We start from the raw sequence: 22938 nt of genomic DNA on the forward strand, positions 1-22938 counted from the left end.
TGGATGAGATCACCTAGGAAACAAGTAGAGAAAGGAGGATTGGAACTGGAGGCTGGCAAGCCACCTGCAGCTAATGTAGTTTTATTTGGCCTGTGTAGTGTTTTAAAAATATTTGAATGAGTTTCTGCACAGTGTATGTTTTTGGTTCTTTGGCTGCTCAGAGTATTTTATCTTTTGGTAGCAGCACCCAGTTTCCTTTTGAGAAATTCCCTGTTCTTCTATCTCAAGTCTTCATGCTTCAAATAACGTTCCACCCTTGACTCCAAAGTAAAGTAGGTGTCCCAGGGCTAGGGTCATTCCCCGAGTAGCTTCTTCACAGTGGTTGGTTCGAGAATGAGCAATCCAAACTGGCCTAATCAGAGGGAACTTTTGAAATCATGTAGGGCCTCCAGGAAGAGTGTGACTGTCTTTTACGGAAACTTGGCAGGTGTGGGCAGGAGGTCTGACAGCTTCCTTGCAGCCAGGGTAGCTCATATCTGAGAATGGGGGTAACAAAGAAGTGGAGCCCAGATAGAGGGCCGGGTCCTGACCTCTGTGATCAAACCCTGGTGTCAAGCAGTGCCTCCATGCTTTTCAGTTAAGTGAAACAGTAAATCCCCCTTTTGGTGTAACCCAGTTTGAATAAGGCTTTCATTTCCTCACATCAGAAAAAGTTTTAATTGGTGGGCGGGCCGCGGTGGCTCAGCGGGCAAAGTGCTTGCCTGCTATGCCGGAGGACCTCGGTTCGATTCCCGGCCCCAGCCCATGTAACAAATACGGAGAAACAGAATACAATAAAACAAGAAAATGTTTAAAGATGTTTCCCTTTCTTCCTTCCTTCCTTCTCTCTGTCTTTCCTTTAAAAAAAAAAAAAAAGTTTTAATTGGTGCAGTTGCCAAGATTTAAAAATTGTGAGTTTTCATGTATGAATCAGGGTTTCCGATTTCTGACTTTTCTTGAAAAGTTGGAAAATCTTGCAGTAATTGATTCAGATTCCCTCTTGGTAACAATTGGTGAGTAATTGCTCTTTTTAGTGGGAGCATCTGTTCTCCATTTCATTACAGTCTACACTGCTCCCTAATGTCACCTTACCCTGATGCCTGGGGTCTGCCTCCAGTTTTCCTGCTAGGTTTTAAAAAGTGGTGTTGAAAATCAAGTTTGCTCCACTTAATTGTGAATTAATTGTCTTTTTGCCCCTGGCATAAAGCAAAAGGAAAAGGGGGGCCTGTGTTCAAGCTTTGAGGAGCTTTAACCCTAAGGAACAGGTAGGGAGGACAGAATTGCCAAGAGAAGGGAGCCAGAGCAGTAGGAGGGAAAGCACTGGTTACGGAGAACAGAGCAAGGCAGCATTTCAGGGAGAGAGCAGACAGCATCCCCAGATGCTGCCAAGATGGCAAATAAGATAAAGAATGGAAAAAAAATTCTCCTTTGAATTTGGCAACAAAGAGGTCATTATTCACCTGAACTGGAGCTGTTTCAGGGAGTGATGGGTAGCCGAAGCCAGAGAGGGATGGGCTGAAAAAATGAATGGGAGGTGAACAGATGGAAATGGCCGAGGATGATAATTTTTTTTTTTCCTATGAAGGGGAGCAGAGGAATAGAGTAGTAGCTGGAGGATGTGGGGTTGAGGTGGAGTGCTTTAAAGGTAGGAGTGACTTGAGTATCTTGAAGTGTTGATAGGAAGGAGGACCTATTTGAAGGGAAAGGTTAAATAAAGAGGAGAGAAAAGAGATAAGTCATCATGTGAGTTTCCTGAGAAGGTAGGAGGGAGTGAGTGGGGTCTAAGGCAGGAGTGCTTGCCCTTAGGTGAAAGGAGGGAACAGGATGCTACAGGAAGGAAGAAGCTGAGCTTGGTATAGGTGTACTTTACCTTGATAACAGGAAATTGTAGGACTGCGTTTTTCTGTTAGGAGGCAAGTCATCTGAGAACGGGGCAACAGGTTGGATGTGGGAGGCGGTGGAGGTTTGAAAGTGAAATGATGGTTGAGTGGCGTGATAGAATGAGTTGGCAGGAGGTGGGTGTTGTAGTTGGGTGGCCCAACAGTACTGAGGGCCCATTTGCAGTTGGCACTCACAAATGTAGAGCGATATGATCTGTCTGTGCGTGATTTTCTCCAGCAGTGTCCAGGTACTCAGTTGTAGGTACCAGAAGGGCTGCATTAGGCCTCATCTGGGGTGTGGCAGAAGGGGAAGGACGAAAGATGAGCAAGGCATTGGCAAGGGTGTTGTGGGAATGATGGTCATTGGAAAGGAAGCTAAGAAGGGATGTGAATTGAAACTTCTGATGGGGCCCAAAGGTTGGTCATGATTGGGAGATTTGAACAAGGAGGCTTAAGATGTGGATATTGTCCCTGAAGGGTGGGAGGTTTGACTTGGCAGTGAGTGGCTGAGACCTGGTGGAGAGTGGCTGAGGTGGAGTGGAGAAGATCCCTGGAGGTGAGGCAGTTAAGAGAATGGAGATGAGAATTGATACGGAGGCCACCTGTGCTGATTGCAGGATTTAGGGAAAGGGAGGAAGATTTTGGCCAGGAGTCAAATGAGGTTGTTAAGAACAGATGGTCCATTTCCCCTAAACTTCATTTCCCTTAGTTTCAATGGACGTTCAGCCGGGAGAGTGTATGTTTGGGCCATTTTTGCAACTTGTCCTAAGAGTGATATCATTTTATTGGAAAAAAAATGTATCTTTAATGTTTTTGCATTATTACAGAATACATAAATCACTTGAACTTCTTAAGTTCATAGACCTTTTGGTTGTCAGGATAATGTGTTGCTCTTTTTCCCCTTATGTGGTCATCTTGCTTCCAACGGTGATTGGCAGTGCAATCAAAATCTTGAAGAACAGGTCAAGTTTAACTGATGCCCTTGTGCCTTTCATCTTGATGAGCTTTGGAGAGAGAGTTAGTAGGAAGCTATGTTAGAGACATCTGTTATCATGTGGTATGTTTATCATGCTTTGGCAGTAACTGGAGCCAAGTATGCCCACCAGTCTGCAATTTATATGCAATAATCTGGAAGCTCAAAAATACTTCTCTGAGAGGCAAGACATCTGAGCCAGCATTCCTTATATTTGAGAGGGAAGAGGATTAGAAAGACTCACTTAAAAAAAAAAAACTCTTGGGTTTTATAATAAAATGCTAAATCTGATCATCTTAAAACATCTGAGGGTTGTGATAAAAATCCTTACCAAGTAATCAGGATACAGAAGTCTATAGTCTAACAAATACATATTTGGACACATAGGCTCTTAGAAACAGCATCTATGCATTACTGATTCTGAAAAGGGTTGTAAATGGCAAAGCATGGGGTGTCAAAAGTATCCATATTTTCAGGCTGAGGATGATGAGGAAAGATGGTGGCAATGAAATATTTTATAGCCCAGAGCAGTTTTGCTGCCACCCAGCAGATTTGCTCTGCTTTATATAGGCCTGACTCCTTTTTCTTCTCCAAGGAATGTGTTTATTCATCCCTGCTTTTGCCTTTAATTTGCCTCATCCCAGCACTTCTCTTCCTATTCTCTCTATCTCATCCATCTCCCATGTCTTGCAAGACCCAAATCAAGTCCAACATGATGTTAGATCTTTCCTGGCTCTGACTCCTTGTGCCTCGTGTGTGTAATGTAGTAATCTAGCTCTTCAATAGGGTCGTTTATTTTTAAGATTATGAGAGCTCAGATTTTTCTTTCCAAGTTATTCTCAAGGCAAGAATCGCTTCTCTACTCACTTCAAGGCATAATAATCTGCAAGTTTCAAAAGGGTCCTGAGACTTGGATTCTTCCAACTGGGGCTTCAGGCCTTTAAAGATTGCTTCAGCCTTTCTCCAGTAAGGAGAACAAACAATTGCTGATGAGCACTGAATCTTTTGACATCTGCTGTTTTATGCCATTTTTCTCAAGCAGTAGTCCAGGCCTTGCTTTGTTCATTTTCCTTGTTCCAAAAATAACTAAACCACCTGGTTTGTTCTAAGCATTTTTCCAAAAGTCTTAGTTCATTTTGGACACAAGTTTTCTTTTGGCTTATAAATTTCCCTAATGAAGTAGCATACATCTTTACTAGCAGTGTAGAATGCCTTTAAATGTGGGAGATGTATAAGCCCACCTAGCATTGCTTCTTGGGCTTAACAGAGAGGAAGGTGGAGGGTGAGGGATGGATGGGGAATTAAACTACAGCTGTGGAGTCCTTCCCTCCTCAAGGTCCTCTAGGGGGTCTCAGTTGAGTTTGCAAACTACCAAGAATAGTGTCTGGTATATAGTAGGTCATTCATTAAGGTAACTCTTCTTATTGGCTTGAGTGGCTGATTAGAAGAAGTTGATAATTAAGAATTTGTCTGCTGGGCTAGACTTTATAACAGCCTGATGCATAGTTGTACATAAATTGTAGCCCCCAATTTTTATGTGGTAGTTTTCTACACTTAGGCCAAAGCATAAATGAGCACATTGGAATTGAAGACTGTTAGAGCTAGCAGAAAACAGAGCTTGATGTCTCATCTGTTACGTAGAAGGAAGCTGAGGCCTAGGAAGTTTTGGAGACCACCCTCAGTCTATACTGTTTGTATTTGCAGACTGGAACTGGGATGCGGCTCTCTGGGCCCTGGAACCAGGGTTTTCCCAATATAACAAGAGACTTGACCTTGAAAAGTCACTCATAAGGGAGGTGCGTGGAAAGATACTAGGAAAGGGATAAGGTATCAGGAGGGTGTCCTGACTGCAGGCAGAAATGGCCAAAGAACAGCATAAAATGTAGCGATTGGACCCCCTGATATTTAATCACATTTACTTCTCTCTGATGATTGGCTTCTATATGTAGTGCATTCTAATAAATTCTGGGTCAGTACTTTGGAAAACCAGGAGAGCTTGGGTCCTGGGGATAATGATAGCACTCCTATCCTAAGTATTAAAGATCATTGCTTTTAGGATGCCGCTCCTGAAGAATGAGGGAGAAGAGCTTGAGCTCAGGGAGGTCTCTGAGGCTTTCTGTGAAACGTGGGATTCTCAGGCGTTGCTGCCTGGCCCGGGGGTAAGTGCGGCCATATTTAGCTGCGTAAGGAGTGATTTTCAGACAAGGCAGAAAGCAAGGGCAGTGCGTGGGGTCTGAGATGTGTCGAGAATTCCTGCTTATGTACACTGCAGGAAGGGTGGGAAAATAAAGCAGCCATACAGCACAGTGATAATAGAATCAGAAAGGAATATATAACAAGACCAGCTTAAGAATGTCTTTTCTGAATGTGCTGAACTGGGGGCAGTTTGAATTATGTTGTACTTTATAAAGAAGTCCGAGGCTTCCTTACTTAGGGAGGCAATTTATTACTGACCCACACCCAGGAGCATTTGGGCAGAGGGAAATTTCAGGGCTGAATGCCGAGCAGACAGGGCAGGACTATTACTGAATTTGAGCTAATCGATGGCACAGCCATATTCAAACCTGGTCTCAGAGTTGGAGATCTTAAGCTCTGTGCTGTCTGTTTGTCCCTGCCAAGCCTGCCTCCTGTGACCCCAAACCAGGAAGCAACAGTTAGGTCCTTCGGTAAGTTCTTGCTGCTCCTGACTCTTTCTCTGATCTTTGTACTAAGAGGGCGGCATAAGCTTTTAAGGAAGTGCTCCTGCTCTCTGGAGCCTCCCAGAAATTGCTTTAAACCAAGTAAATTTGGGGGAGTGTGGTTTGACCCCAAGGCCATCTTTAGTCCAAAACCACGAATTGTAGGTTCTCAAGGAATATCCCATTTTGAATAGTTTTGCATTCTCGTGCCATCAGCCATTAATCATGGTAATTTGAGTATCGTCTGGTATTCCCAGCCTTTGGAGATTTAATCTTGGAGTAACCCCACGCCTTGCTGGTGACGCCACAAGTTTCTGTGTTTTACTTCTTCATGCTTCTCTCTGCCTCTGAGCGTCTGCATCCTGAAGTGTCACTCACACAGATTCTAAATTCTTCTCGCACCAATTCCCACAGGAAATCTAATCCCGTCAAATAGGCTCTCAGGAAAATTTGAAGGGGCACATTTTGACGTGTGGCCTTTACGCAGCTTGCTGGTTTTATCCCTGCTTCATATGCTTCCTTGAATATCAATCAGAGTTCTACCCACGTCAGGCAGCTGTGGGACAGTGAGGTGTCCTCATATGTATACCCGAGCTACTAGCACAAATAAGCACAGTTTATTTACCAAGAATTATGGTGAATGAAAATTTGTCTCATTACGTACAACCCTGCTTGGATACACATATATAAAATCAGAGATCCTACTTTCCACCTAACATCTGATTGACTAGACCACTGATCATGCCACCCCCGGACTGTTTGTATTAATCTGTTTTTGCAGGGGCAGACTCCTGTATTAATTTTTAATAAACATTTTATTGTATACGCAGCACTATACACTCATCCAAGCATGTGCAAACAGCAAGCATGCCAATTCTTTTATCTTCATTACCTGTCCGATTCTTTATTTCAGTGCAAGTCTTGTAATTTTGTTTTTAGCTCCCATACCAATTCCCACATCACTGGAACCTGAAGTATTGTGTGAACCCTATTTCTTCTTTCCTTTCCCATATGATTCCTCATAACCTAGAATACATTCATTTTTTTTTGTTTTATTATGGTTTTCTAGGTTTATTTCGTGATTCCAGCAATCCTTTTCACGTCCTTTATTAGTAAGCTGAAAATCCAAAGGTCTCCTGGATAGTACACCAGTACCTACTATTTTCTTTTGGGTAAAAGTTGTATATGCCATGCAAAATATTCTTAAGATTTGTGTTCTTTCCTCTGGAATCAGGTGACTTTTTCCTGTTCTTTCTCTTTTGGAATGGATGTTCTGAATTTTTTTTTCTCTCAGAAGAGAAAATAGATCCCCAACACAGAGGATTTGGGAAGGAGCTAGGAGATTATTCACCAAGTCTGAGGAGTGCTTAGGACCTCAGAAACTGTATGAGTCTTTCTAAGTTCAAGGACTTAGGAATCTGTTCCCTTTCTTGATTGACACAAAGTAAAGGAAACTCCAACCCCATCTTTGTTACTTTTTTTCTAGAGAAAAAATTAATTTCTACTGTGGGGGGAAATGGAGAAGAGAGTCAAGGTCTAAGAATGATTAAACCTTGTACTCACTGGTGAGGCTAATCAATTAGAAGCTTGTAAAATCTTGATTTCCTGAGGGAAAAGTAGAAGAAAAGGTGGGGGTCAGTGGTGGGAGAAAAAAATACAAGAGATTATAATAAGAAAAGGTAGTATTTATTAAGCATTTGTGTTAGTCACCATCCCAAGCATTTTTTTGTCATTTTTGATTATTATTAGCAATCCTATGACATTCCTATGCTTATTTTCATTTTATAGATGTGGAACCCACAGTGCACAGAGAGGTTAAACTGTTTTCCCAAGGCCACACAGCTAGTAAATGCAGAGGGGCGATTTCAACCTTGGCAACCTGATCCAAAACTCACACTCTTAGCTACATGGGTTCATTGCCACATAGTGAGCCATTTTGACTTCTTTCTCTCTTTGCACGCAGCCTCCCAAAATATATATAAAGCACAGGAGAAGTGGCAGTTTCATCTTTTTTTTTCTTGTTGTTGTTTGTTTATTTAATAGCAGGGTTAAAAAAGGCAGCATGCAGTCTAAATCAAGTTTAATTAGACCCGTGTGGAAAACATAACAATTACCCATGCCAAAATTCCCAGCCTTTTTCTCTTTTCATGTTCAATTATTAATAGTCACTGGTGCACATATTCTTTTATTTTCTAAGTGAAATAATTGAAGTTTGTACATGATTCCAAGCTGTTGCCTAGTTCTTTAGGGATCTTTATCTAAAAGCAACCTGTTCTCTAAAATAAATAAATCCATTTCCATTTGTTGGACCTGTCTTCTCTTAGAGATTGTGGTATTACCAGGGGTGGAATTTGAGCATTAGGTTTCAACTAAACTTTCTTTCTTTGAGCTAATGGGAAGGGGCAGGGTGGAGGTTTGGGGGCGTATTTATCTGCAGGAAGGGAGTATAAAGGAGAGCTCGAAGCAGGAGGCCTCTTCATTAGGTCCCAGATTTCCCTGTTTCCCCCACAGTACAGCTTCCTGTGCTGACACTGAGGTTTTTGGAAGAACCTTACGTTGTTCCCTCAATCCAGTTGTTCAAATGTGATTTTTTTTTTTTAAATATAGCAATTCTCCTTTATTTTGTAGGGGAAGAGGTAGTGGGGAATATCTTCCCTTTCCCAAATATAATAAGGGTGTTCTTATGTTGCTTTTACAGATAAATTTTTAAAAACTCTCAATGATAGTTTTCCATATTTTCTTCATTATTATAATATTCTCTTATCTAAAGTATAGAAAGGGTCCTAGGAATATAACAAGTAAAAATGCTATATAAAAGTAGATGTCTATAGAGTTTTGATGTTGTAAATTTTTTACAATATTATTGCAATTATACTGTTAACTGCCCATAGTTTACATTAGGGCTTATTTTTTGTGTTGTACAATTCTACAGTTTTGTAATGTTTTTATCCTGATGACATATATATAGCCTAAAATTTCCCATTGTAAATGATTTAAATAAAGTTTATTGGGGCTTCCCCTGTATCGAAAATAACATAATCATTACAGAAAATTTGCAAAGTTCATGGAAATAGAAGAAACGGAGACCACAGTCTCCATGGAAGGGAGCAAACTTCCTGTAACCAAGCGGGGAGGAGGGGAATTTCACTATCTTCATGTATTTTCTTTCAAATACCCCTTTCTGTGTAAAGTTTTTGTTCTTTTTCTTGGTTATGATCATACTGCAAATAAACAGTTTTGTTTTTGCTGCTTCCTTGGGGAGATGTTGGAGGTTCAGAGAAAGCTGACTCAGAACCCTGCTGAACCCAGCCGGCCACACTTCAGGTGTGCAGCTCTTGGCGGGCAGCCGGTCACGCAGGGCTCTGGGCTTTTCATACGTGTCTGGGACGCCCTGGGGGCGCGGGTGGGGCTGGTGCAGGCAGTGGGAATGTGCAGTGCCTCTGGGCGTCTCGGTGGTACAGCTGGAGGAGACAGGCAGGCATTTTCATGGCAACTTTGCCTATTTATTTTTGGTAGGGCAAATTTCAAACATATACAGGAGTTCAGAGACTGTTATAATGCCCCCTCTCCCCTTACCTCCTACCGTGTGCCTTTAGTCCAGCTTCAACAATTATCAACTCACGGCCATTCTTGCTTTATGTAGACTCCACAACCCATATTTTTAGAAGCAAATCTTTGATCTCCTATTACTTGTTTGTTTGTTTTATTTTATTTATTTATTTTTTGTATGGGCAGGCTACCAGGAATCGAACCTGCGTCTCCGGCATGGCAGGCGAGAACTCTGTCTGCTGAGCCACTGTGGCCCGCCCCCTTTTACTACTTAAGTAGATATTTCTGTATATATCTCTAAAAGGTAAGAACCCTTTAAAAGAAAAAAGCCAGTATTACAATTATTACACTTAAAGAATTATCTCATATAAGTCAGTCATGGAATGTATAGTCAGGGCTCACATTTCCCTAATTTTCTCTCTCATTTTTTTCTTTTCCATTTGTTAGTATTAGGACCGAATAAGTTCACACATTGCAATTGGTTGATTTGCCTTTTCAGTCTCTTATAATCTAGTTTCACCCTTTACTATTTTTCCTTGCAATTTATTTTTTGACCAAACTGGGTCATTTTCCTGTTAAAGTTTTCCGTAGGCTGGATTTTTTTTAAACCACTAAAGCCTCTATTTCCTTTTCTCTATTGACATGATCTCAAACTTAGAGAAAAGTTATGGTACAGTAAAGAGAACTATTTGAGCATAAATTGCTGACATAATATCCTACCACCGTGAATCCTTTCTTGTGTATTTCCTCTGAAGAATGACATTCTCAATAACACACCAGACAGCCAGCAAAATCAAGAAATGAACAGTTATGTTTTGATGATCATAAACTCAGCTCCATTCAAGTTTCACCAGTTGTCCCGTTAATGTTCATTAGAGTAAAAGCATCTAGTTCAGGGTCGCATGCTGCATTTAGTTGTCTTGTCTCCTGAGTCTCCCTCAGATTGGAAGGGTTTCTCAGTATTTCTTTGACCCTCATAACCTGGACACTTTGAAAGAGGATAGGCCAGTTATTTTGTAGAATATCCTTCAATTTTAGTTTGCTGGTGTTTCCTTGATGATTAAATTAACTTTGGAAACCTGAATTAGGTGATGTCTGCCAAGCCTTTTTTTTAAAATTGTGAGATATATATTCAAAGCAAAGGAAGAAAAAAAGCAATACTTTTCAAAGCACACTTCAGAGTTACAGAACAGATCCCACAGTTTGTCACGGGCTACCATCCCACCTTCTCAGATTTTTCCTTCTAGCTGCTCCCAAACATTGGAAGCTAGAAGGAATATTCTTATAGTGATTCAGCAGTCATACTCATTTGTTAATCCCATTTTCTCTGTTATACCTCCTCCTTCTCCTTTAATCCTTCTCCCAATCTACAGGGAGAAAAATTTGTGGACAATGGCCATTGTGACTTTTTCATGTGCAGGGGGTGTCCACACTGATGGACAGGGAAATGCAATTAATGGACACATCCTCTTTGTTTCAGGATTTATCTGACCTAGGAACCCTTTGGTAATAATATATTCCAGGAAGGCAAACCTAGTGCATGAAATATTTATAGGGTCTCAGTTCCAGCTCTGGGTATTCTCAAGAGTCAACAAGGGTGATGGTGATTGGGGTTTAAGCAAACCATGGCAGTTAGCCCCATCCAACTCAAGCTTGCTTAAGAGCAACTTCCAGAATAGCCTCTTGACCCCCATAGACTGGATTTTGCTGATTACATCCTTATGGGGTTCAGTGTTCCTTTGTTAAACGTGTGCCTCCATCCTTGTCTTCTTTATGTACTGGTGATTCTGTAGGCCGAATCAAGTTCTATTTCAAGTTTTTCGGTCAAGAATGCTGTGTGTATTTTCTCATCTAGTATGAGAAATGCCCCTGTACGTCTATGAGGAGGCTTTTAATGGCAGTTGCCTGTGTGTGTGTGTGTGTATGTGTGTGTATGTGTGATGTTGACAGCCATAGCTGATTGCTGTTGTCCAACCCATCAGTTCATTAGGAATTTCAAAATGTTTGTTTCATTTCAATTATTCCTTCTTCATTTATTAGCTGGGATATTTCTATAAAGAGCATTTCCTGCTTATCAACATTTAGTCTTCCTGACATACAATTTATATAGGAAAGGGAGGAAAAGCTCTTGATTCTTTCCCTTTATTTAGAGTAATTCATTGTCTCCCCAGCATACTCCAAAGGTAACTAGGGAGACAAAGACAGAGGGAGAGGTCAAGTGTGTGTGTGTGTGTGTGTGTGTGTGTGTGTGTGCAACTATGTGTGTTGAGATTCATTAAAAAATTCATGGATTAAAACATTTTGATGATTTAATCCACTGCAGTTATTCTCACTGATATTCAAGTTGTCCCATCTTTGACAACTGGGAATTCTTTTGTATCTGCTCCTAGTCATTTTGATATGACCTAATAGTCTTTGATTGCTTTCCTGCTTTCTGTATGTGAAGATGTTCTAGGCTAGTGGTTCTTCTCACAGTGTGGTCTGAGGATGCCTGGGGGTTCCTGAGACTATTAGAAGGTCTGTGAATTCAAAACAATTTTCCTAGTAGTACTAAGATACAGCTTAACCTTTGCTTTTATTTTCTTCATGTTTATATCAGGATTTTCCAAAGGCTACATGTTGAGTGTTAGAATGTATGTATCTGTATACTTGTGTTTTATAGAATCTTCTAAGGTAAGTTCTTTGCAGTCATGAATAATTTGTAAGAGTGTAGAGTCCTAAGACCAGAAATCTTGGAAACTGCCATTCTAGGCTCATCTTTTTACATTTTCTGTGCCAGGCATCTAACCACTGGTGACCTTATAAATTAGTCCCCCTGCTGCCACCCCTCTTGTTTAAATTTTTAAAATGTTTTTATTCAAAAGAAATTTTAAATTGTGAAATATACCATGTATGCAGAAAAATGGTAGATTTAAAAGTACAGTTTAGCAAGTAGTTATAGAACAAATTTCAAAGTATGGTTGGGGTACAGTTCCACAATTTCAGGAATTTCCTTCTAACTGCTCTAATATACTGGAGACTAAAAAGAAATATCAGTATAATGATTCAGGAGTCATACTCATTTATTAAATCTTATCTTCTCTGTTACAACTCTTCCCTCTCATGTGATCCTTCTCACAATCTTTAAGGATATTTGAGCAATGACCACTTTAACTTCTCCATGGTGAGAAGACACCACCCCTCTTTTTTTAACGTTCTTTTTATGTATGAGTGATCTGCTCCAGGTCTCACAGTGAATACATAGCAAAACTGGAATTTGAACCAAAACGTTTATGTAGTACTTTTATCTCCCATAAAACAGAACTACTGCTGTCCAAAAGTACATGATTGATTAAAGCTTAGAAGCTTTAAACACCATCAGCTCTGCTAACCATGAACATTTTAGGGGCCACTAAAGTAAAACCACCAACAGTTCTTTTTCTCAAATAGAATGGCCCACAAAAAAGAGAAAACATGTAGAGGCAGGATGAGTGGTTGCTATAGCCTCATGGTAAAATGCTTTGAATATTTTTTTTTTCTGGTCACAGCAGGGAAATTCAAGAAACAGTATTAGTTCATTAGGCTGTTAACTTCTGAAAGTTTCAGTAATCTTGGAAAATCCTGCTTGGCCTATGGGATTTCAGTATGGGCGTATGCATTTTCCATTAATTTGTGAATCCAGAATCCAGTTGATTGCCTAACTGGATAGCTTAGTAATACTTTTTTCACTCATATTTAGTTGACCCAAATCCTGTCATTTTTAAAGCCAAATAATGATGCTGAAGCTCTGGCCTCTCATTTTCCTGTAACTAGATAGTATGCATCCCTAAAATATGGCTACTTAAAACCACTGGGGGTGGGGAATCTTTATCTTTTCTTACTCTTAGGTTGAATTGGCTAACCTGTCATTTCTTCACCATTCCCTGTAATTGTAGCTTCCTTTAGCTATTAGATAGAATTAGTTCCTTTTTTAAAAAATGGGGTTGCGAAGATTAAATGAATTATTATATGTACCATGCTGAGGACAGATCTAGCACATAATAGTATTATAAAGGATTAGCCATTTTATTATGATTAGCCTTTGTTAGCTATATATGTGAAAATGGCTGAATTTTATTTCTCAAATTAAGGATGATGAATAATCTTTCATACGTATACTGGTGTTTTGTTTTTTTTTTAGAGAAGTTGAATTACAGAAAAATTGTGCATAAAATACAGAGTTCTCATATACCACCCTATTAACTCTTTGCATTACTGTTGTGCATTTGTTATAGTTGATTAAAAAGCATTTTTATAATGTACAGCTAATTATAGTCCATAATTTACAATAGGGTTCACTGCGTGTGTTGTGCAGACCTGTGGTTTTTTTAAAAATTCGTATTAATAACATATGTACAACCTAAAATTTTCCCTTTTAACCACATTCTAATATATAATTCAGTGCTGTTAATTACAGTCATGATATTATGCTACCATAACCCCCACTCATTACCAAAACTTTTCCATCAACCCCAATAGAATCTCTGTATAATTTAAGCATTAAAATAAAATTAATTCTTATTTCCTAGTTATGTGAAAGGGTTTCCATCATAAGAAAAGGAAATTTGCTTCCAAATCAGCTATCAGTAGCTTTCTAAAGTTGGTATATTTACGGGAAAAAGAATGACTAAAATATGTCCTTGCATATTTTAGCAGCATGAGAAACACCTGACAGCCTCCGGAGCCTTGTGGGAAAGAGTCATCTTGTAAGAAGCTTGGCTCAGGGCCCTCATCTCTATTGAGGTGCTACATAATTGCTTTGATGATTCAAGTGGGGATCCAGGCAAAGAACGTGTCAAAGGTTTCAGGGTGCTTAGTTGTAAAGTCAGTTTACAAAAATTCTTTGTTGTAAAGTAGGTTTTAAAAACTAAGTATGTTTTTGCATTTTTGAGCAAATTCAGTTTTCATTGGAACCTAGTTTATTTTTCTCAACATTAAAATCTGTCACAATAGGATGGGGCGATGTTGGCTCAGTGGCAGAATTCTTGCCTGCTATGCCGGAGACCGGGTTTGATTACCGGTACCTGCCCATGCAAAAAAACAAACAAACAAAAAAATCTGTCACAATAAAATGATTTAAACATCTAACTAGATGACCTGTTGCATCTTTAGATTACGTATTTAGAAAGCCAGAAGCCTGATCTTTTCTAGCAAGTAATCTCAATGACTTTGCTGAGGGTAGTTTTAGAATGCCTGAAAATCTGAGTATAAATATGAAAGGTGGTCTTTCGTGGGGATTATCTATGAAACTCCATGCTGCTACCACCGGTCATGTCAGATTTTATTTTCCTTCTTGTCTGTCACATTGACCACATTGCAAAAAATGTCTTCCTTAAGTCTCATGTTAAAATCACCGAACGGTCCTGTCTTCACGTGGGAAGCATGTGGTATATGATGATGTGAACCTTAAACTTACGATGGGGGAATGCCAGGGATTTCTGGTTCTGGTGTCATGGCAGGAAATGGCCCCACCTTTCATGGTTTAGTTTCCTGCTTAGAAAGTTCTCCTTCATAAGGACTTGACATCCTAGGAGGAAAGGTGCTTTGTGTGTGGAGTTTTCCATAAAGTGCAGTCCTAACTAAAAGGCTGGGTTACGGGTAGGTGCATGCTTTATAAAAACATGTTTTACATGTATATGAAACCATTTACTAGTTTAGTCCACATTTATTTGTTTACGTAATTATGAAGTAGCCCCAGGAGATTTGAATTCGGATTCAAAATTCAAGTTTTGATTTACTTAATGCCCTTCTTTCTCCTAAGAGCAAGGAAGAATCACCTGAACAGGTTTACTGGAGGAAAAAATCTTACTGAAGTGAAAACAAGGCCTAGATTAGTTTTGTTCTTGCTCTAGGTCTAATCAGAGACGTCTTTGGAATTATCCATTGTATTCTATTCAAGTGAGAAGTATGGGTATCCATCATGAACTTAACAGCTCTCCATGACGGCTGCTTTGGCTAAAAGACTCTGTGGCCAGAACTCAGAATTCCTGGAATGCATCTGGAGGTGGAACCAATGATACTGTTGTTTATCAAGAGGGAATGAGACTATGTCACAATCTCCAAGGGCACTTTTGAAACTCAAGAGCCCCTTCCCTGTTCCCCCCCCCCCCAAGTCTTAGTGAGCCACTAAATATATCCTCCAGGTCTTTTTGAGTTTAAAAAGAAAAATCAGAAAACAAAGCACCACCCAAATTTAGGCTGATAAAGGATAACCTATTAGAAGGGCTTTTCTCTTTGGAGAGCACCACTCTTCCTAAAAAAGAAAATAATTGGCATTGAGTGATTTGCAGGCTGTGCAGTAGCAGTCAGTGTTGCTGAAAATTTAGGAACATTTCATGTATGATTTGTGGGATTCTGATTTGGTTCTAAATGCATACTTTTTTCTTGATGTCCTTTTATATGAAGAGGGTACATGTGGGTGCTTTGTAGCCTAGTAACAGAATCCAGTGGTACTGGAGGGCCTGTACTGTCTAGTTGATGGTCAGTTCCAAGTTGGAGTGGGTTTCATTTTGTTTCTCAAAGAATATGTGACATTGTTGCTGTACTCTGTTCTTTAGTTTGGGATTGGACTTGTTGGCTTTTTATTTCACTAAAGGAGAAGAACCTTTCTGTGAATCTGATTCTGCTATATGATACTGTGGGACCCTATATTTTGGGCCTTAACTCTGGGAAGGATATGTGTTTATTTATTGTGTAGTTTTGTGTCATTTGTATAATTTTAACCTTCACTTTTACTTTGAGAGGCAAGTAGGATGATGGAAAAGCAAAGAATCCATGTGATCTGCAAAGGAGATAAAGAGGGAAAGTCTGCGGGAAACTAAGTAAGATCTGAAGTTGAATGTTTTTTAGAAAGCAAACACGTGGACCCAGTGATCAAGGATTCTCCAATTATAGAACTGTTTTGAAATTTTACTTTTTTCGTTGCTGACTTGATGTAAAATCTTATAGTCGTGTGAGACCCTTCTAAGTCACAATTAAACAAAGTCACTAGAAATTATCTCAGCTGTCATCCAGTCCATCCTTTTTATTTTGCTAATCTAGTACAGTCCCTCTGTCATCAGAAAAGTTAGATCTTGGTCTCGTTATTCCTCATGCCTGGCACTGGGCTGGGCATAACAGACAGTGGCTGGTTGGTTGGCTGACTGCCTGGGGTACTGTTTATTGAAAAAATACTTGAAACAAACCTTCTGACTAGAGTATAATTAAAGAGAGTCTTTGTGGAAAGTTTGAGAGGTAAGGTGACAGGTGTTAGAACAGCTTCTCTTTGTTTAGTTTGAAAAACCTTGCCATTCCTGTATAAAATCTTACATCTGAATCTCAAAACTTCTGATGTGTAATTTTTGGGTTACACTTTTCATGCTGGTAGTTCCTTTTACCATCACTTTGGGAGTATTATTTAATTACTATTTGAGAGTCAACAGAAGAATGAATAAATAAGGATCAGTGTTGCCTTTAGTCATTCTTCTTCATAAGCCAAAAAGTAAATAAAACATGAATTTTAAAGCTCCGTCAAGCAACAGCTTGGCAAATTAATCATTAACATTCGGTGATTCCTTAACAACCTATACTAATTTACCTCCTGTACAGGACCACATTTGGAAAGCTGAGAATTTTAACTTATAGTATTTTTTTTCTTTAAATTAATTGTAGGTACTTTCCATTTGTAAAAGTAAGTTTAGGGTCTGATCATTTTGTTCACGTGAGACTCAGGCAAATTGGTTTCTGGAGCCACTGGAAGGAATTTCCCTGCCTCGGGTCTGGCTTCATGCCATGAAGCTGGTGCTGACTGAGGGAGCTGTGTGCAGGACTCTGGAGTGGATGGGAGCCAGATGGGAAGCGAGCCCGGCCTGCACACGTGATGCTTATTCTGTGAAAGCCTGCCAAAAGTGTGTCCAATCCTGGGGATTCTGTTCATTCTCTGTTTGCTTGGGGACTTTAAGATGGCATGACAATAACTTGGGTTTCTAGAAGCCCCATGATACAAAAAAGTGGCTTTCTGTGAGATCACCTTTTGAGACATTCTGACTTATGTCCAAAGAATATGAATATGCTGGAGCATTATAGGAATGGCTCAAAACTAAAGGTTTAGAGGAAATAATCCAAATATCTTTTTAAATTTCATTCCTTCCTTCCCCAAATGTTGGGTGAACATGTCTAATATGCACTGTTTTGAGAGCTGGACAACGTGGGCACACTTCCCTGACCTTGCAGAACTTCTAGTGGAAGAGGCAGGCACCCGCACCCAAATAGGTATGTCTGATGGGGTTATGTGCCACAAAGAAGAATAAAGCAGGAAAGTGGGGCAGGGACTGTGCTGGGGGTGGGGCGGTGAGGGAACCATAGTTAGACCTGGGGTCCTCCACTACTCATGGTGACTGATCAGACCCACACGCGTGAAATAGCAGAGTCCTTTGCAACTTCTGACTCCTTGTGCTGTCATAGTTGCTACCACCGTCCTCACAGTCACAGTCAGAAAGCATTTGCTCCATGCCTACTGGCAAGGCTGTGCACAGAATGAGTCACAAGTGTTTAGTCCTCAAGACTGGCAGCCCACATGTGGGCACAGGCAGAGGATTTACAGATGACAGAGGAACAATGAAATGACTGTGTTCACTCAACAACTGCTTATTGAATGATGGTCTATGCAAGGCGTTGTAGAGGACAGCAGGATAAATCATATCTGAGCCTTGCCAAAGAAGCTTAAGATCTAGCAGATCATTTGCATGTCATTTAACATTTGAAATGGATTATGAAAGGTCTACTGAAGAGTCCTTTTCCTGAGGCATGATTTTGAATCTGGTGATTTAGAAGGCTGGAGTGGGATAACTAATCTAAGAGTCTGTTTAGCTAGTGAACCACTGTCCGTGTTTCACAGCATAGTTGTTTTCCCATTGTTGAATATATAAAATGCCTTTGAAGTGATATGGTTTCTTTGTGAAGAAAGTCAACTTGTAATACTAATATATGATGATTCTTGACTAGAAAGTGGAATTATTGAGGGTTTTAGGGAATTACTGAGCACTTTCTACTATATGTGGCTGCTCTTTGCAAGGGGAATTATATGCTGTAGCAGTATTTCCCAGTTTGGAGAGGAACCTTCATGAGTTATTATGGGGCTGGATCCTGATAATGGCCCTAAGGGAATGTGGGTATAGGAAAATTTCTGTCCCTCATCTGAAGACTCCTGTAAGAAGCTAAGAAAACTCTTCATGAGCTGCTTTTTCTAGGCCTTAATATCAGATTATTTCCTTTTCTTCAGGTATAAAGGGTCAGTCACTTTGTGTTACAGTCCCTGGCATTTATTATATAGATAGGATCAAAGGTCTACATAAAGAAATATGGTTTTATATATATATATACGTATACATATACATTATATACATATATATATATATATATATATATATATATATATATATACAGAGAAATAGGACAAGGGAAAGTATGGAAGGGGAAGGAAAAGCATAATACTGCCACATATAAAAGTCCTGTGACAGAAGCTGTTGGCTGGCTACTTACCAAAATCCATGTTTTCCCGTTCCTGAGCTCCCAGTAAGAATGCATTTCCCAGCCTCCCTCACAATGGGTTTGGCCATGTGGCTGAGTTATAGCCAGTAGTGTGACTGTGCTGAAGATGGCGATACTTGTCAGCCTTAATCCCCTGTTTTATTGTGAGATGGGGATAAGAAATAAAATTTTGGGGTGTTTAAGCCACTATAAATGTAGTGGTCTATTTTGGCAGTTGATTAGTTCTGCTAAATGATACCGATAACTATTGTAGAAATGATCAAGGTAAAGACTCCAGTTTTAGTACCTTAATCCTACTTCGTCAGGATACTGTACCAAGTTACTTCTACCCACCAGCATCCATGCCTCGGGCTGTACCCCTGTAGTAGCTGAGGGTAGAGTCCAGAGAGTGCTAGCTGACTCCTGACTTTTCTTCCTTTTTCCTTCTGCCCCTCAAATATTTTAGCACCTACTTTGTGCTAGCTGCTGTTGGGGATAAGGAAATGAAAAAAACATGGACTCTGCCCTCAGAGTGCTAACAGCACTAGTTGACCAGACTGCCTCAAATAGGGCTCTCAAGTAGAGGTAACAGAAAAATTAAGTCAAACTGCTGAAACAGTAAGCGCTTTTATCAAAGAGCTGAGAAATGCATCAGTTTAAGGTGCTGTTTCTCTGGGATTCCTAATGCAGTCACATTTACCTCTGAAATGTATTTTGAATCATCAGCCACAAGGTCTAGTACCCAACCCTATGTACTGTTGCCCCCCCCCCCCACTTTCTCCATGCCAATATGGACCATTTAGCAGATGTTTCAAATGGTCCCAAACAAATTGATTGAGTGCCCTTTTTCTTCTGGAATTCAATTGAGCTGGACCCACAGTAAAAGAATCTAAATTATTATTGTACTGAATATTGCAGATAATAGATGGCGAGATGAGGGGATTAGAGTTTGTAGCCTGAGAAAATCCTGCTCTAACAGTGTTTTAGTTGTTAGTTCGGATAATTCAGTAGCCCCCTTTGTTTAGCCCAGAATATTTCAGGTTAGAATTTGGAGATTATCTGCTTTCCTCGTATTTAGCCCATTATCAGTGTCCGTCTTCAATTTGCTCTGTTCCTCCCATCTAATCCTTGGTATTGTGGACTTGACTATATTCCTTCTAAGATGATATACTCACTGAAGGTAGGCACCATGCCTCAGCTACCTTACCCCCAAGCATAGGAAAGTACTTTATGTATTTTGTAAGGTTCAATAAATGTTTGATCTATTGTTTAATTAGTTAAATATCTGAAACTTGTAGAACTTCTTGAGCTAGTTTATTAATAGTTCTTTCCATAGAGTATATCACTTCCTGCTGCCATTATGCTGATGTAAATTCAGGTGATGTTTAATCATGTTTAACGTTGTGACACCAGCCTGGCCTTAACCTATAATAGGAGTCACCCAACACAAGATTTAAGAAGGGAAAGTGGTGACATGCTAAATGGTTGCTGAATGAGTGAGGTAGTATGTGCCATCACCTGGTCTAAAAGATACTTGTAGGGTTCATGCCAGGTGGATGATACCAAACCATGTCACATCCCTATGCTTTTCTTGGCAAATGAAACGTCTCATGTCATATGTACCATACTGCTCAGTCTAATAAAAGAACAATAGATTACTATTTTTCTGCTTGGTAGCTAGGTTTGCTTCTTAGGTCCTGCTTACTCAGCGAAGGTTCAGGAGAATTCTCTGAAAAGGGTCACATACACATCTATAATTAGGCTTGTTTCCCTAATAAAATCACAGCTGAAATCCTTCCCTGGGGGACTTGTTATTACCATTAAAATGTGACTTTAGGAAGGAGAGTAACAGAACAGAATGGTGACTTAATAAGATTCAAAACACTCGAGGGTATAAGAAAAGGTATTTTACAAGAAGAGTGCTCAACTTTTCTTGTAATTAGGGATTTCATCAGCATGTCTATTCCTTTGGGAAGTAATGGGGCTACTACCCTTTTCTTCTTCATCTTTAAGCTTAAAAACAGGTTTTCCCTTTCTCTTAAAAAAATTGTAAGCATTTATGTTGGAAACATGGAACTGATTATCTTCTCTTAAAATAATCCATGATGATTAATAGTGAAGGAGTTAAAATTTTCATGCATCTCAGTTCACTATACTAAATACCATTAGTGGCCTGGAAGTATTGGTCTAGCCTCATTTACTTACAGGAAATAGCTCAAAAGAATGTCCTCTTGAAGCATCAGGATATGGGTTACCAGAAAAGCATCTTGTTTGTAACATGCACAGATTGGTGCTCTCTGTACAGAAAAGCACCTTGTTAGAAATGTGCACATATCAGTTCTCTTCCTACAGAAAAGCACCTTGTTTGACATGTGCATGGATTGGTGTGCTCTTGATAGAAAAGCACCTTGTTTGTAATGTCCACAGATTGGTGCTCTCTCTAACCTTGAGCCCACCCTCCATAGTGACTTGAATGATGATGATGTAAGTGGTAGCCTTTGAAACTAGCCTAATGTCTCTATTTATGTATTTTAAACCAAAGATGTAGCAGAAGATACATGTTTGAACAGGGAAAAACAATAAGCTCAAGAATGTACTTCATTCTGGGAGATAATCCTCTTTTCTGCCTTCATTATAGTTACTATGATAGGAAAACAAAAGAAATCAGAAATCCTAATCCTAAAGACCTGTGTAAAAATCTCCATTCCTATTACCTGACTTAACATGTTCCATGTTCAATGAAAGTTCCAAGTCATGGCATAAGGCAAGGAAAAACAGTCTGAGAGACAAGATTGTATCAAAACTAGGCATCAGTATGATGGAGATGTTGAAATTATTGAATAGGGAATTTTAAATATCTGTGATTAATAGTTTAAGAGTTCTAATGGAAAAAGTAGACAGCATTCAAGGACGGATGGGTAGTATAAGTAGAGAGATGGATACTCCAAGAAAGAATCAGAAGAAAATGCTAGAAATAAAAAAAACACAGTAACAGAAATAAAAAATACCTTCAATAGACTCCTAGCTACATTCAACACTGCTAAATAAGGTATCAGTGAACTTGAAGATAGGTCAAAAGAAATTTCCCAAATCTAAATGCAAAAATAAAAGAACAAAAAAGAAAACAAGACAACAACAACAAAACAGAACTTCCAGCAAATGTGAGATAACATCAGAAGGTATAGTATTTGTGCAGTTGGAATGCTGGAAGGAGAAGAGAGAAAGGTACAGAAGAAATATTTGAAGTAACAGTGGCTGAGAACTTTCCAAAATTAATAACAGAGCCTGAACCACAGATACAGAAGACTCAGCAATAAATGCAAAAAGAAAAAAGTCACACTTAGGCATATCTTATTCAAACAGCAGAAAACCAAGGACCAAGAAAATCTTGCAGGAAACCAGAGTGGGGGGAAAATATCTTCCCTATGGAAGAATAAGGATAAAAATTACAGCAAATTTCTGCTTGGAAACCATGCAAGCAAGAGGTGAATGGAGTGAAGTCTTTAAAGTATTGAAAGAAAAAACCTTATTCATTTAAACCAACAAAGTTATTGATTTTCTATGATATGATCTGGGGATACCAGAAAGAAAGACTAAAATGTGCATACTGCGTGAAGGAATTTAGAGGTTGGCTGTGAAAGGAACTATAATGGGATATGCTACATGTGATGTTAGTGGGTTTGCTTAAAATGTTATGGGAATCCAAAGGGATTAATTATGACTCACTCATGTATGGAGTGGTCCAGAATGTGACATTTGAAGATTATAGAATCCTCCCTCCCCCACACTCCACCACTACACCTCCACCGCCCCCGTTTAATGACAGTGGATTGTAGACTGAAAGAGTTGCAGGACGCAGATGCTCTCTTAGGAGCAGCACATAGGAACGCCTCAAAGCCAAGAGGGAGGGGAAATAAAAGGTCACTAAAGAAATCTGAAACCTCTGGTACCTATAGAGACAACAAACAGTGAACCCAACTCCCAGAGGAGTGAACACAACTCCCAGAGGAGACAATGCTGTTATATGAATAGGTCTATAGAGATAACGGTGTTTTGACAAAGATGCTATAGTGTTAGGTTGTTTGGGGGTCAAATCACAGATGTTTTTCTGCTTCTCAGTCCCTGGGGAGCTCCCTTCTAGTAAATAGAAAAAAAAAACAAAAAACAAAAAAAAACAATGTTTAAATGTTATTCATTAAACAAACAAATCTCTTCCTGTAAACAAATGCCCCGTTTTATACCATTCTTCTCCAAGTAATGCCCTCCACACAGGAGTCGAATGGGGATTCTGTGAAATCCTTGTTACTATTTTACTATTTCCTCTTAGAAAGAAAAGCTGAATATTATCTTAGAA

The 22938-nt window shown here is 39.5% G+C and overlaps 1 protein-coding gene across 4 annotated transcripts in view; it reads left to right on the forward strand.

Moving 5' to 3' along the window:
- STXBP6 (syntaxin binding protein 6) overlaps positions 1 to 22938 on the forward strand; it is a 281394-nt gene that overhangs the window by 26939 nt on the left and 231517 nt on the right. Inside the window, exon 1 of one of the 4 annotated variants that reach the window (XM_077127056.1) lies at positions 9343 to 9363. The exons of the other annotated variants lie outside the window; for them this stretch is intronic. The gene's annotated coding sequence lies outside the window, so the exon portion shown is untranslated. Of the gene's footprint in view, positions 1 to 9342; positions 9364 to 22938 lie in introns of those variants that run through there. 4 annotated transcript variants of the gene reach the window in all.

This window comes from Tamandua tetradactyla, chromosome 14 (assembly GCF_023851605.1).
Source record: "Tamandua tetradactyla isolate mTamTet1 chromosome 14, mTamTet1.pri, whole genome shotgun sequence".
Taxonomy (NCBI): Eukaryota; Metazoa; Chordata; class Mammalia; order Pilosa; family Myrmecophagidae; genus Tamandua; species Tamandua tetradactyla.